At 35.9% G+C, this 14440-nt stretch overlaps 2 protein-coding genes across 3 annotated transcripts in view; one reads left to right on the forward strand and one right to left on the reverse strand.

Annotated features, from left to right (window-relative positions):
- The window catches only part of LOC150100492 (tetraspanin-6-like), a 127357-nt gene extending 125341 nt beyond the window's left edge, over positions 1–2016 (reverse strand). Inside the window, exon 1 of the mRNA XM_090402589.1 lies at positions 1637–2016. The gene's annotated coding sequence lies outside the window, so the exon portion shown is untranslated. The remainder of the gene's footprint in view (positions 1–1636) is intronic.
- A 226-nt stretch (positions 2017–2242) lies between these two features.
- LOC150100493 (thiamine transporter 1-like) overlaps positions 2243–14440 on the forward strand; it is a 344253-nt gene continuing 332055 nt past the window's right edge. The window contains exon 1 of one of the 2 annotated variants that reach the window (XM_090402459.1): positions 2243–2707. The gene's annotated coding sequence lies outside the window, so the exon portion shown is untranslated. Of the gene's footprint in view, positions 2708–13250; positions 13362–14440 lie in introns of those variants that run through there. The other variant, XM_090402454.1, reaches the window with a different exon arrangement.

The following is a 14440-nucleotide window of genomic DNA, read 5'->3' on the forward strand; positions in this document are numbered from 1 at the left end:
GGAGGAAGCGTGGACGGCCAAAGAAGAGATGGAGGGAGCTGGTAGAAGAGGACTTGAGGATGAAGAACTTGGATGTGGTGACAGCCCAAGACAGGAGGATGTGGTGGAGACTCATCATCAACAGTGACCCCACTTAAGTGGGAGAAGCTGCAGAAGAAGAAGAAGAAGATTCCTGATACCTCCAAGGAGTCCGAAGACTCATCGCGGGAAGACACTTACAACTGTCTCAACCACTACACGAACCTCTACTACGAATCATTTCAATCAACGCCATCTACCGCCCACCTCCACCACCACAACTAGTATTTTTTGTCTGTAAATTGCGTGTGTTCTGAAGGGCCGTTTTGTCCGTATGCGGGATGAAAAACCGAGTTTCCGGGAGAAAAAAACCCTGCTACCTCCGTATGAGATCGGCTAACTCACTTTCGATTGAAATCGTCCAGATAAAGATTCCTCCCGTCGCTACAATAATCGAATTTAGGCCTATTCCAATCGAAGGGCGCAATGTACCGTCGTTCTTCCAATTGCGCTACGGAGGCGCTTAAATAAGAATGAAATCTTTTATAAAACATTTGATTGGCTACTGGTTTTATCATACGTTTGGCTACCAGTAGAAAGAAGGGTAAAGATAGCGCATGCGCTTATTTTATTTTCAAAGTTGGGCGCATTAGTTATAGATTAGTCGAAACCATAATTCCAAATAATCTATACACTGCCGAATAGACTAATTTTTGTCAGGTTACCGTATGAGTTTGTCGCTTAATATGTTTCAAAAAAATTTTTATTTTTTTTTTTGAAAAAATAAAAAAGTAATCAAGAAGAACAAAAGGCTCGCAAATTTGAGAAAAAATTAACCAAGAGCTCGCGCGAGCCTCTTATAGCTCACCACTGCTTAGACTCTTATTTGCACGTATGACTTCACGCCAGCAATGCACTTAAATACACTAGGGAAGAAATGACCGGAAATACAATCACGTCTTCCAATTGATCACATAAATACAGTACATGGAATCGTTAAGCACCTATGACCAGTGGGGACCTACAGAGAATTTAACCATTTAAAGTAAGAAAAACTGACAAACTACCGCATCACAACTACAAACACCTGACCATTAAAACAACAACGACAACAAACACCCACATCATTAAATTAAATAATAATAATAATAATAAACAGTGATACCATGAACCAAACTACTCTGACCTGCAGCCCTTGAAAGCTAATCAAACCTTTTCAGGTCAGTGGAATCAAAATACCACCCATTCACAAATAGAAACGCTCATCACGAACAAGAAACCTACACTAGAAACACTGATACTAAGAACCAAACGCCTGTGACTTGCTTCTTTTGAGATCTAAGTAGACCTTTTCAAGTCAGTGAAAACAACAATCCAGGAAAAATAAACAAAGAAAGAATAATATTTATATTAAAAAAAAAAGAAACTATGATAATAAATACCAAGAACACTTAAAGAATCATATAAAAACACATTACTAGAAAAACTATAAAAAATAGAAATAAAACAAAACATCTAGTTCACAGAAATCATTGCCATACCACTATTCAGAACATTAACAAAAAAAAAAAAAAAACCTAAGATAAACATAATGAAACAAATCTAAAACATCACTTACTTCGACATCGCTCGTTGAACTCTGAACTGTCGGAATGCAGTGACTTTTGTATGTTCCTACCCAGTTGTTTTTGTACTTTCAATCCCTCCTTGAACAACATTTTCTCTGGACATCTAACTCCAAACTCATTAATTACACAAAAGTCCTTTCGTCCTTTAAATTCACTACGCTTCGAATCCATGAATGAATATGACAGTGTGCATAATAATAATAATTTTGTCTTCAAAGCACTATATACAACTTCCAAGCAAATGGGTTGACAAACTTAAAAATACCTCACAAAAACTAATATCGACTTCCTTTCTACAAAAAATCACAGGATTTCATTACAAATTGATTTAAAAAACTACAGTCGACACTTCCAGAAGTGATAAGTACTTGTTTTTCCTCTTTCACAGCAGTGTGCTATTCCACTCTAGTTAGATAATTCATAGACAACGTAAAAAAAAACAAAAAAAAAAAACATGCACGTCACCGAGGTTCAATGTTTGTGCTGATATTTTCTTATCTTAGATACAACGATGTTTCTATTTTAATGAGATATCTTTGAAACATGCACAGGTAGTTCCTTTTGTTTGTTTTATAGGAAACAGTACGGAGTACAGGCACCCTTTTTAATAGTGACACGTGAAATATATAATTTGCACCTTTTTCAGCTAGCAAAGAATGCATGCCGGCAAGACCTCCGAGAGGAATTTTATCAGGGGATACAACGTTTCTTTTATGCTCTTTCCCCTTCTCCGTTAGTTTTTCATCCACTATGTTTTTAGGCCACGAGTTGTAGCCTCTAAGGCAAAAAGGGTATGGAAGACGAGAGAGGGGTGAAGTGAGCGCTCTGTTAATTTTCTGCATTTAAGACCTTAAGCTCATATACTCCCTCCACGATAAATATAAATCAATATAAATATAAATAAAAAAGGATCAGAGATAAGAAATTACATTTGATTTGAACATCCTTGTTTATGCTGCAATACAGATAAGGAGAAAGAATTCACATTGAAACATCCTTTTATATTTCAATTCTGATCAGATCATCAGAATACATAAGTATTAGTAAAAAGAAGAAAAAAGGTAGGTAAACTTACTATTTACTTTAAAAAAAAAAAAAAAGCCTTTACTGGCAATGTTTGATTCAAGACTTAGCCTCGCCAAACCGACAAGACGTTCCTGAGACTTGTATACCTTAAATAATTCTTAATTAGCTTAAGTTTCGTAAATGACCTCCCCCCGCTCTCCCAAAGCTGCTGTTTCTGGAATTGTTAATAGTATTCTTAAGTTACCACAACCATTTGGAAACAGGTCATCAAGTCTGTACTCTGTTAACAAGTTTAACAGAACTAATGGCTTTAACTGTGCATTTCCAAAATTTGCTTTATGTACTGAGAATAAATGTTACAATGCTTTTCCCAAATCATCACCATTAAGGTCAGCAGGACCTTATATTCTGTTAAAGACAAAGCGTTTCTCTCCACATCACGTTCGGACATGGTGAGATATTTACACAAGAAATTTTCTGCCAACTGCTTAACTGCATTGAAGCAGACAGTTAACCCTGCTATAGCGTTGTCTACCAAAATATAAAACACACACTTTCTGAAATAGGCCTCCTCTGGCCTCATCTGTGTCATTAATTTCCAAGTTAGCATTAGGTGTGCTGTCGTCATGCGATCTTGCCCGCTTGCACCAACTCCGTCACATATACAGGAGAGTTTTATTTCTATATTTAGGCTTGCCGCAACTAATTTGGCTTCATTTGCCATGCATTTCCAGTTGTTTCGAAGTTTTGTCAGCTCTGTGAGAAGAGTTTCTGTTTGCTACTTCAACATTGAATGTGGCATTTCTAGCATAGATGACTTTGTTGCAAATATCTATGCCAGCTAATATTTTGTGCCACACAGCTGACATTAAAACACAGGCAAAAGATGTCACATATAATAAAACTCCATGGACTTTATTTCTTGTTTTGGCCGTCGAATTTCGTTCTATGCAGTCTTCCAGCGCTAATTTAATGCCACACAAGTGAGATGCAAAAGGCTTTTCCAGTACTAAGAGGTGGGTAGTGATTCCCACCTCTTAGGACTGGAACTGAATGAGTGGTAGGCAGTTTGAATTGTTCTGAAAAAAGATTATTGCTTCAGGTATGCATTCAATAGCATCATTTCCATATAAGCTGAGTTTATGATAACCGCAAAGTGAAAGAATTGCTGTTGAGCATTGTTCTTTTATGTATTTTACATTTTACTTGTATTTTAATATTGTAGACTTGTAGGTTTCCTACAAGCCTACAATATTTATCTCATTATTGTAGACTTGTAGGAATTTGGTATTGAATTCCTACAATTTCCTATTGTAGAAATAGGAAAATGCTGTTCCTCTACAATTGCTGAGAGGAATAGGATGGTTTTTCAATATATCAGTTATCAACTGAGCAATTTCTTCCACTGTTTTGTTGCTAGGATCTTCAAACTTAAGAAATCTTTCTTGGATCTCATACTGCGTTTCTTTTAAAAGTACATATATCCAAATATTGTTTGTTCAATATGGGAAGAATCTGTGTAGAAGCTATTACTGCAAAGTACTTTGCAGATTGCCTCTCGAGCAAAATGCGTTGTTTCACAAGATTCGAACATTCTGCAATAAATTCATTTCGTAAGGGAAAAGATAAAGAACTTGACTCCACTCACTCCTTTTATATGTGACGCCTCTGCACTTAGCACATGTTCCTGAAGGATAGGGTCCTACCTGGAGAGCAGTGCAACGAGTCGTAAAATGTTTCCATTGTTTGAATCACCGGTACCTATGGGATGAACCAGTAAATGCTAGATCACGTTCTCCCAAGAAGAATACAACATCGATTATGCGCTTTAAAAGTTTGTACCATTTCGCAGAGTCTTGAAAGACGATTCTAAGATGATATCAACTCCTGTCCCAGACAGCAGGCCCTTTCTAGTTCTCCCCAAGCTAGGTAACATTCTCTGTGATTATTTCCTTTTTCATGTTTTGGGATCCTGTAGGAAAGTTTTCGCAACTCCTATTAGAATCTCAGCTTTCTGCACTGGACGCAGAAGTGTTAGTCTTGACTGTCTTGTGCCAAAATAATCGCCACGGAAAGAAATATAAAGCTCGATTCTGTTGACTCCAGACAAGCCAGTCTCTTACATGTAGTTCTCCATTAGTGATTTGAAATTTCAGTAATTTACAATAAATTACTGAAATTTCATAATAAATTTACAGATGTAATTATTTTTTTTTAACTTTTAACTTAAAAAAAAATTACATCTATATCTCCTCCAGAGATTCTTGTTAAAAATAAAAACAACTTGCAGCAACTTCTATAGGTAAAGTTGATAAGGCTCTGTATTACTAAACCTTGGTATTTAGGGTCTAGCTACTCACTGAGGAGACCTCAAAAAAAAGGTTGAAACCAGTCTGGGTAGTGGCCCCACCCATAATGTATTGCATCTTTTAGTGAGATGTGCTTTACATTATGGGAAAATACTAAGAATAATGATCAGAGCTTTACCCACCTTAACAATGAGTTGCCCTGGTGTTGTACCATCTTTAGACTTGAACTATGTTTCAGGCGCAAACTTAATTGTTTGCATACTTGGGATTAGGAGTTAAATAACGAAGCAGCAGCAATATGATTGTTTTATGGTAGCCTAGTGGAATCGACACGATTGCTTCGAGGTAGTCGCCTGTACACTAATGAATGAATCGTTATAATTTTTTTTATTTTATACTAATTAATTAATTTAACTAATTAACAGTTATTTTATTCAGTTACGATTTAATACTGCATCTTTATGTTTGTTTACATTTCTCTCGTTTGCGAATGAATGGCACTATGTATGGTCTGTAAGTGTTTGTGCGCATATAAGTGTTGATAAATTTTAACTTTTTATGATAGATTTGTTTATATTTTGTGGTAGTAAATGATAAAGACTAGTATCTACATATATTTTATGCATTCATGACATATCTAACATTTTCTTAATTTTTTCGATATTTCTACGCCACGCAGTTCGTCTGCGAGTTTTTTTTAAATTATCGAAATCTCTTAAAACTTTCCAACATATTTATTCAAAAAAAAAAAAAAAAAAAAAAACACGTAAGTGGACCCGTCAGTATTTAGTCTTCCCTATTTAGTCTGAAGAGGCGCACTTCAGACAACTGTTCTTCAAGTTATCATCATATCTACTCGTCTCAGCTAGACTTATCTGCAAGCAACCTAACAAGACAAATTAACATAGCAATAGCATCAGTCACGCAAACCACTGTCTTCCATTCGTCCAGTTGGATTCCAGAAGAGATTATGGACCTGATCAGATTTAAAAACAAAGCCAGAAAGCTATACTACAACACGAGAGCCCCACAGGACAAAACAATCTTAAACAACTTGAACAGACAGGCTTTGAAAGCTCTTCAGAAACACAGGAATTCGGAATGGGAATCTAAATTTACTGAAATTAACCCAGAAAATAATTGCATATGGAAATTTCTAAAAACTCTACGTACCAAAAGACAACCCCTTCTCCCTATGAAGACTAAATGTGGAATTGCATACTCAGATGAAGAAAAAGTAGAAGCCCTAATTGACAACCTGGAAAATCAATGCAGCCCATCTTACGAAAACTTAAATATCAATCTCATTTATAAAGTTCATCATCAGGTCAGAAAAGCCTTAAGACAGCCTAAGGATAATCAGATCTCATCACCCCACTACTCCAACAGAAATAACCAATTTAAAGAACAGAAATAATCAATCAAATCAATTTAAATGTGGGATCTAATATCCCCTTAATTTAAATAATGTTTATATCGCCGAAATGAAGCATATTGTCTCTTTATATTTAAATAATCAACATTATATCCCAGTTGAAGAATAAAAAGGCTCCTGGTCCCGATGGCATCACCAATAAAATAATAAAATTACTCCCAATGAAGGTCATAGTTCATCTAGATAATATAACCAATTTAATATTAAGACTCCAGTATTTTACCTCAGCTTGGAAAAGTGCTGACATCATCCCACTGAAAAAGACTGGTAATAACCCACAACTCCCCAAAGCTACAGGCCCATCAGTCTTCTTTCCAGCCTCGATAAAGTAACAGAAAAAGTCATCCTAACAAGGCTACAAATAGCAGTGGACAAACATAAAATAATCCCAAATGAACAATTTGGTTTTCGCAAGGCTCACAGCACAGTGCAACAAATTCACTGATTAACAGAATACATCAGTCATGGTTTCAACTGGCACTTCCACACTGCTGCTGCTGTGTTTTTGAACGTTGCCGAGGCCTTTGATAAGGTCTGGCATCAAGGCCTTATCTTCAAACTTATAGAAAACAACATCCCAATTAAGCTAGTAAAACTTATCAACTCATACCTTAGTGAAAGATACATGCAAGTAAAAGCTTAACGGAATTGTTTCATCAAGGCGCGAAATTCTAGGTTAGTGTACCACAAAGCTCTCTTCTGGTCCCACTACTGTTCTCAATTTACGTATCAGACATCCCTCTAAATTCAAGAACAATCATTACAGCCCTTTATGCCGACGACACCGCTGTTCTAGCAAGGTCTCTCAGCCCTCGCCTAGCAATCAGTAGACTCTAAGGAAGTATCAACGCACTGGGAAAATGGTTCACCAACTGGAGGATTTAAGCAAACCTCTTCAAAAGCTCAGCCATGTTATTCTCTAGAAAAAAGGTCTGCATTAAAGAAGACATCTTGCTCTCTGGTCAAAAGATCCCATGGCAATCAGAAACCAAATATCTTGAGGTACTACTGGATAAAAAAAACTCTTCTTTAGCAAGCACATCAAACTCATTGGCTCAAAGATATCCAGGGTAATAGCTCAACTCTACCCAATGATCAACCGCAAGAGTAAACTGAACCTACAAAACAAATTACCAGATAGTTATTATCTACGCCTCACGAGCATGGAGTCACCCTTCACTATCAAATCGAAATTACATCTCGAAATTACAAAGAATCCAAAATAAGTGCTTAATGATGATTCTAGATGCCCCATGGTTTATCAGAAATTCACAGATTCATCGAGAAACGAAATTCCATACATCTCCTCCCTTCTTCGCGATCTCGCAGAAAAATTCTTCATCAAGTCAAGTTCACATTCAAACTCGCTGATCGTACAAACTGTCAATTTTGAATGATCAATGAAATACATACTGTCAATGAAAAGCATTTTTGCTTCACCCATCTTGACAGTAGCGTTATCCGTCAACCATGGTTTTTCTCCCGTGTCTGGCTCCTACTGATGAGACCTCAATCAAGGTCGAAACTGGTCATGTGCACACACACGCACGCACACACACACGCACACGCACGCACACACACACACGCACGCACACACACACACGCACGCACGCACGCACACACACACACACACACACACACACACACACACACACACACACACACACACACACACACACACACACACACACACACACACACACACACACACACACACACGTATCGAATTACAAATGAAACTTTGAACAAACAGATTAATTAGAATTATATTTTATATAATACATGGTACTATTACCATGTACAGATAGTCCTCGACTTACGACGATTCACACTTACGACCGCCAAAAATTATTATTATTAAAAATTCTCTGATTTAACTTTGCCACCAGCATATACATGCATATATCACATTGCTTTTGGATACGCATCGCAGGGTCACCATTAGTCGACAAGCGAAGCCTATCACCAATACGCTATAGCCGCTGCTGTGATTCACCCACTTCTAACTTATCACAGCCTTTGGCACGTTAGTTGCTAATCAGCAGTCGAAGTGTTCGTTTCGTTCGTTGCAATTTTTGTATCTCGTCGTAACTCTATAATGTCCAGTAAGAAAAGTAATACTACTGATTCAAATTCCAACATATAAAAGAAGGCGAGGAAAGCTTTAAGTTTAGATGTTAAAATGAAGGTCATTAAAGCATATGACAAAGGAAAGAAAGTGAAATAGTACGAGAAGAAAAACTATCGCATTGAACTGTTTCAACAATCATAAAAGATAAAGCAAGAATAATGGAGGCAGTTAAAAGGGCAGTTAATATGAAATGTACAATTTTAACGAAAAAAAGAGAAGGGCCAATTCACGAAATGGAGAAGCTTTTAATGATAGATGATCAAATTAACGAGAATATTCCTCTCAGTTTGTTTACGATTCAAACAAAAGCACGCAGCCTATTTGACAATTTAAGGAAACAACAAGAAGATAAATACGGCGAACATACATTTAACGCTAGTGATGGTTGGTTTCATCGATTCAAAAGCCGATTTAACTTACATCACATACGAATAACGGAAGAAGCTGCTTGTTCCGATTTTGAAACTGCCGAAATTTTCAAGAAAAATCTGAAAGAGATGATAAAAGATGAAGGCTGTTTGCTAGAGCAGATTTTTAACGTAGATGAAACCGGACTGTTCTGGAAAAGAATGCCAGAACGAACTTGCATTCACAGAGAAGCTACATCGGCGACTGGTTTTAAGGATTTAAAGATAGGATTACGCTTCTTCTTGGAGGAAATGCTGCTGGTTTTAAATTAAAATCATTTCTTGTTTACCGTTCACAAAACCTCCAGAGCTTTGAAAAACACTGACAAGAATAAATTGCCAGTTTACCACAGGAGTAATCCTAAGGCTTGGATGACAATTGTTTTATTCGAAGACGGGTTTCTTAAATTGTTTTATTCCAGAAGTACGTGCCTACCTACTGTCTTGAAAAAAACATTCCTTTTAAAATTCTATTGCTGCTTGACAATGCTCCAGGAAATCCTCTTCACATCGGCGATTTGAATGAAAATATAAATGCGATGTGTCTACCTCCCAATACAACAGCTGTGATTCAACCTATGGATCAAGGTTCGATTGCTACATTCAAAACATATTACCTGAAAACTACATTTTCTCAAGCAATAACAGCAATGGACAACGATGCTATAACATTACGCGATTTTTGTAAAAATTACGATATTAACCAACGTATCCAGAACATTGGAATTTCATGGATGGAAGTATCGGAACAATGGATGCGAGGAATTTGGAAGAAGTTACTACCGCAGGAGACACTCGAAGAGTACAATGAGCATAGCATGTTAGAACAAATTGGTGAAGAAATTGTTGAAATCGCAAGAAAACTGGATTTAGAAATCAATATTACCGATACAGAAGAATTAGCAGATTATGAAGAAGGTGAACTGACTGATCAAGACTTGATTTTCCAAAAAAAAAAAAAAAAAAAGAGTTGTAGAAGAAGAAAGGAATAACGAGGAAGATGAAGAAGAGAAATAGTTAAAAAAATTTACTATAAAAGGATTAGCTGAAGTATTTTATAAACTAAATCAAGGACTTCAAATACTCGAAAATACAGATCAAGACACTGATCGCTCCGCCAAAGTCCAAAAGCAAATTCGAGAAGCAGTCAGATGTTATCACGAAATATATGAAGAAAAAACCCAACAGACAACATTAACCAATTTTCTGATTAAAAAAGCTACTTCCGATTCGCGAGAAATAAGCTTATCGTCCAAATGAGTGACAGTTACTCACCTGGTTAATTAAAGATACCGTTAATAAGTTTTTTGTTTATGTTTATGTTAACTAATATTTAAAGGAATTTCAAATTGAAGTGCACCATTTTTGATATGTGTTTATTTATTTTTTACTTAAATTTTCTTTCTTAATTTTGTATTTATGTATGTGCTAATAAATAATTTATAAATGTTTATGTAAGTTTATACATTTTAACCGTTTTAAGTTAAATAGAAAACTAATTTATGAAAATATTATAACAGAAATCAAACAAATCAAGAATTAAAAAAAGTCCTCGACTTACGATGGAGACATTGGAACGAAACCCCGTCGTAAGTCGAGGACTACCTGTATTATGACTATTTCTGTACTTGAATGTTCATAATTGTACTACTAAATCTGGCACGTTAGCACCAAATGTGGCAACGTTGCGTTCGACTCTGTCGAACGTAACGTAAAATAGTACTGAAGCGGTTGCCATGGTGATATAGAAAAATGGAAGTGTAGTGTGGTAAATATGAACCCATTTATCCATTTAAGGGTTAAATCCCACTGATGCAAAACTATGATGAAAGCAAATAATATTCATTATACCTTTACATTTCCCAACACTACATAATATTGTGGATCATAATTTCTACGCATTACGATATATAAAACTATGTAGGCTTACTTACACGAAATGTGAATGCTAGTCTTCACATAATATATGCAAACATTTTCTGAGATCCCAGGAAATTTCCAGCTCCCCACCTTTGGCTCCCAGACCCAGGTACACAACATCGAACAGATGTTGTGTACTCTTTTCGGAGAAGCCATTTAGTTTCATGTGGTGTTTGATAGTTGAAAGTTCTTTCTGTAATTCATGAGGAGTGGAACAATTACTTCTGGCTCGTCGCATTAAACATTTTATGATTCCTGATTTTTGATAAGGATGATGAGCAGATTGTTTGAGAATATAATGTGCAAGTGAAAGTGGGTTTCATGAATTACAGAAAGAACTTTCAACTATCAAACACCACATGAAATTAAATGGCCTCTCCGAAAAGAGTACACAACATCTGTTCGATTCTTACAAGCCAATCCAAAACAACACAGATTCAATACGTCGAGTTCCAATTCCTTATATTTCCGGGATTTCAGAAAACCAATTTCAAGAATTCTGAAGAAATGTGATTTAACAGCCACTTATATAGCTATTAACAAAATATCCACCTATTTCCCCTCTTCTAAAGATAAACGCTCAAATATGTCTCCGCCTGGTGCGTATCAAGTTCCTTGTAAATGCAATCTGTCCTACTTTGGGCAAACAGGACGCTCTATAGAAAAAAGAATTGAAGAAAATCAATCATACATTCAGCACAACAAATCCGATAAGTCTGGATTGGCTCAGCACGGAATAGAGACAAGCCACAACATCCTCTGGTCCAAGACTCGCCTCCTACTCACATGTCGCTATAAATTTGAACGTTTATTTAAATAAAGTGCCCAGGCCTTACTTCAACGCCCTAACTTGAATCGAAATGAGTGTATATCCTTATCAAAAATATGGGAAAGTTTAATCAGGATAACACATTAATATACATATAATTTTTTTTAATTAAGACTTTAATTCTTACATTAGTCTAATGTTATTTATAAATTAAGATTATTATATGAATTTGTGAATTAATATCTTTAATTTAATCATTACTCTGATTAAAAAAAATGTTTTCCTCTCTTTAATACTTAGCGATATAACATCACGTGGCTCGTTCTACTTTTGAATGATCAATTGTTGGTATTCCATCTTGTTAAAAAAACTGTTCCTATGTAGCCACTGAAGATAATCTGTTATTTTCAGACTGAAATATTTGGCAAATTAAAATATAATATTCTTGTGTAAACGTGTCTATATATTATAATCTTAATGCAGTGCCTACCCTAGGAATTTTGCCACCCCGTGCAATCGCATATTTTGCCGTCCCTTTGCCCTAAAAAAACTCTTTTAATGACGTCTTAAAAGCCACGATGTTAAGCTAGGCTTCAACATGTCTGATCATAAATTCTAAATAGTAACATTAGCTAATGAAACTTCTTAAGTTAATGAAAAAATATCATAAACTATATTTCTTTACAGAAAGAGAAAGATAATTAACTCTTAACGGTGGGATTTTGTTCTGAAAATGTGCATCTTCATGGATAATTAAAATCAATTGCTACTAATATCGAGATTACTGGGATGAGAAGTACTTGCCATGAGCTCAGAAATTTGGTTTCGGTCCTTTCGCTTATTTTCTCTTGTACTGCATTAGCTGTTTCAGTTTTGTTTTTAGATATTTATGCAAAGCCCCGCTTTGTTTCTGAATATCGCGTTCTTTTTCCGATTTTCGTTTGCGATATTCTGCGCCTGATAGTTTTTTTTTTTTTTTAATCAAAGGATCTCTTCAGTATGAATTAAAAAAAATTATACTGAATTTTATCAGACATATTGGAATGTTAAAATTATTTTCAAAGCCAAATCCTAATAACTGTATCAAAAAGTATTATTAACAATCACTGCACAACTGATTATCAACATACATAAATACAGTCTGTATTTATGTGTTTTGATTCTATTTCTTTAACTGGTTTACTCTTACCCTCAGTCAAGGTCAACTCACGGCCAACAATAGAATCGGAAATAAATGCAAAATAGGTGTTGTACTATAGTCACGTCATCTGATATTAACACCGACAGTGCGATATTAAACGCAACATAATACTACATTATTATGATTATGATTTAAAAAAAAAATATGCAGTACAATGAAGTTTTATTATATAAAAATTTAACTAACGACTTCCTGAAGTCTGGTTTCAACAGAGAAGGAATGAATGACTTTTTTTTATATTTATTTTTCGTATACTTTAGGTCGATTTTGCAGCTCTCAAAAACTTGTCGGCAGAGCCGGCCCTGTCTTAATGTTACAAGTTTCTCTAAAGAATCAGTATAGAACTCCACGTTTGGGAATGCGTCATCTTGCGCAAGCGCACTACTCTTTGAGTTGAAAACGAAAGTAGTTTTCGCTTTATTGTGCAGTAGAGTGCTACTGTATAGTAAGTAATTCACTTGCAAGAATTTAGTACGACGTTTTTTCAAAAGTCAAAATTTTAAGTAAAAATTCTGAGGTGAGTCTTTTTTTTTTACTTTCTTGATATCAATAAATATTCAAATAATTCTAATATAAAGATATTTTTAATAGAAACTTTACTTGTTAAATACCCTAAAAGAATAAAATGTAACATATAAAATAGAATTACACTTTTATCTTTAATTAAAAAAATTAGAAGCCGTTAAATTAAAAAAACGCACATTAAAAACTGTAAAATAGCAAATGTTTTACAATTGACTATAGCGGTGTCGTAGCTGTTGAGTATGAATATAGACTTCAGGAATGCAATTTGCAGAGGTTAGTGAATAGAAAGAAGAGGTGGATATGATTGCGACATTATAAGTTTGTACTGTCCGGCCACAGATACGAGAGCCTCAGTTGCTCGGTGCCAAGAAGAGTCAATTCATGTTGAAGGGGAGAACGAAATAAGGCGATGTATGAATTGGTCACCAACACGCGAAATCACGTGCTTTATACGTAAAATTTTCCAACTGTTCTTCTTCTTCTTCTTCTTCTGCAGCTTCTCCCACTTAAGTGGGGTCACTGCTTGTTATGAGTCGCCTCCACACCTTCCTGTCTTGGGCTGTCACCACATCCAAGTTCTTCATCTTCAAGTCCTCTTCTACCAGCTCCCTCCATCTCAAAGAAGAGATGGAGGGAGCTGGTAGAAGAGGACCCACGCTTCCGCCTTCCTTGCACATCCATCTGCATGACCCTTCTTCCCACATATTCGTCCTCCCTCCTCATCACATGACCAAACCATCTCAACCTTGCCTCCTGTATTTTCGCTCCTAAGTTCGTAACTTTCACTGTTCCCCTGACATAGTCATTTCTCAGATGATCCTTTCTGGTCACACTGCACATCCACCTAAGCATTCTCATCTCTGCTACTTTCATCCTGCTAATGTTATTTTTCCTCAGGGCCACAGTTTCTATAGCATATATCATAGCTGGCCTCACTACTGTCCTATAAATTTTGCTTTTCAGATTGATCGGCACCCTCTTATCGCATAACACTCCAGCCATCTCCCTCCAGTTCCTCCAACCTGCTTGTATCCTGCATCCCACTTCCTTCTCAGCTCCTCCATCTTCTTC

This window comes from Typopeltis vanoorti, chromosome 13, assembly GCF_054136105.1.
Source record: "Typopeltis vanoorti isolate ZY-2024b chromosome 13, IOZ_Tvanoo_1.0, whole genome shotgun sequence".
Classification (NCBI taxonomy): domain Eukaryota; kingdom Metazoa; phylum Arthropoda; class Arachnida; order Uropygi; family Thelyphonidae; genus Typopeltis; species Typopeltis vanoorti.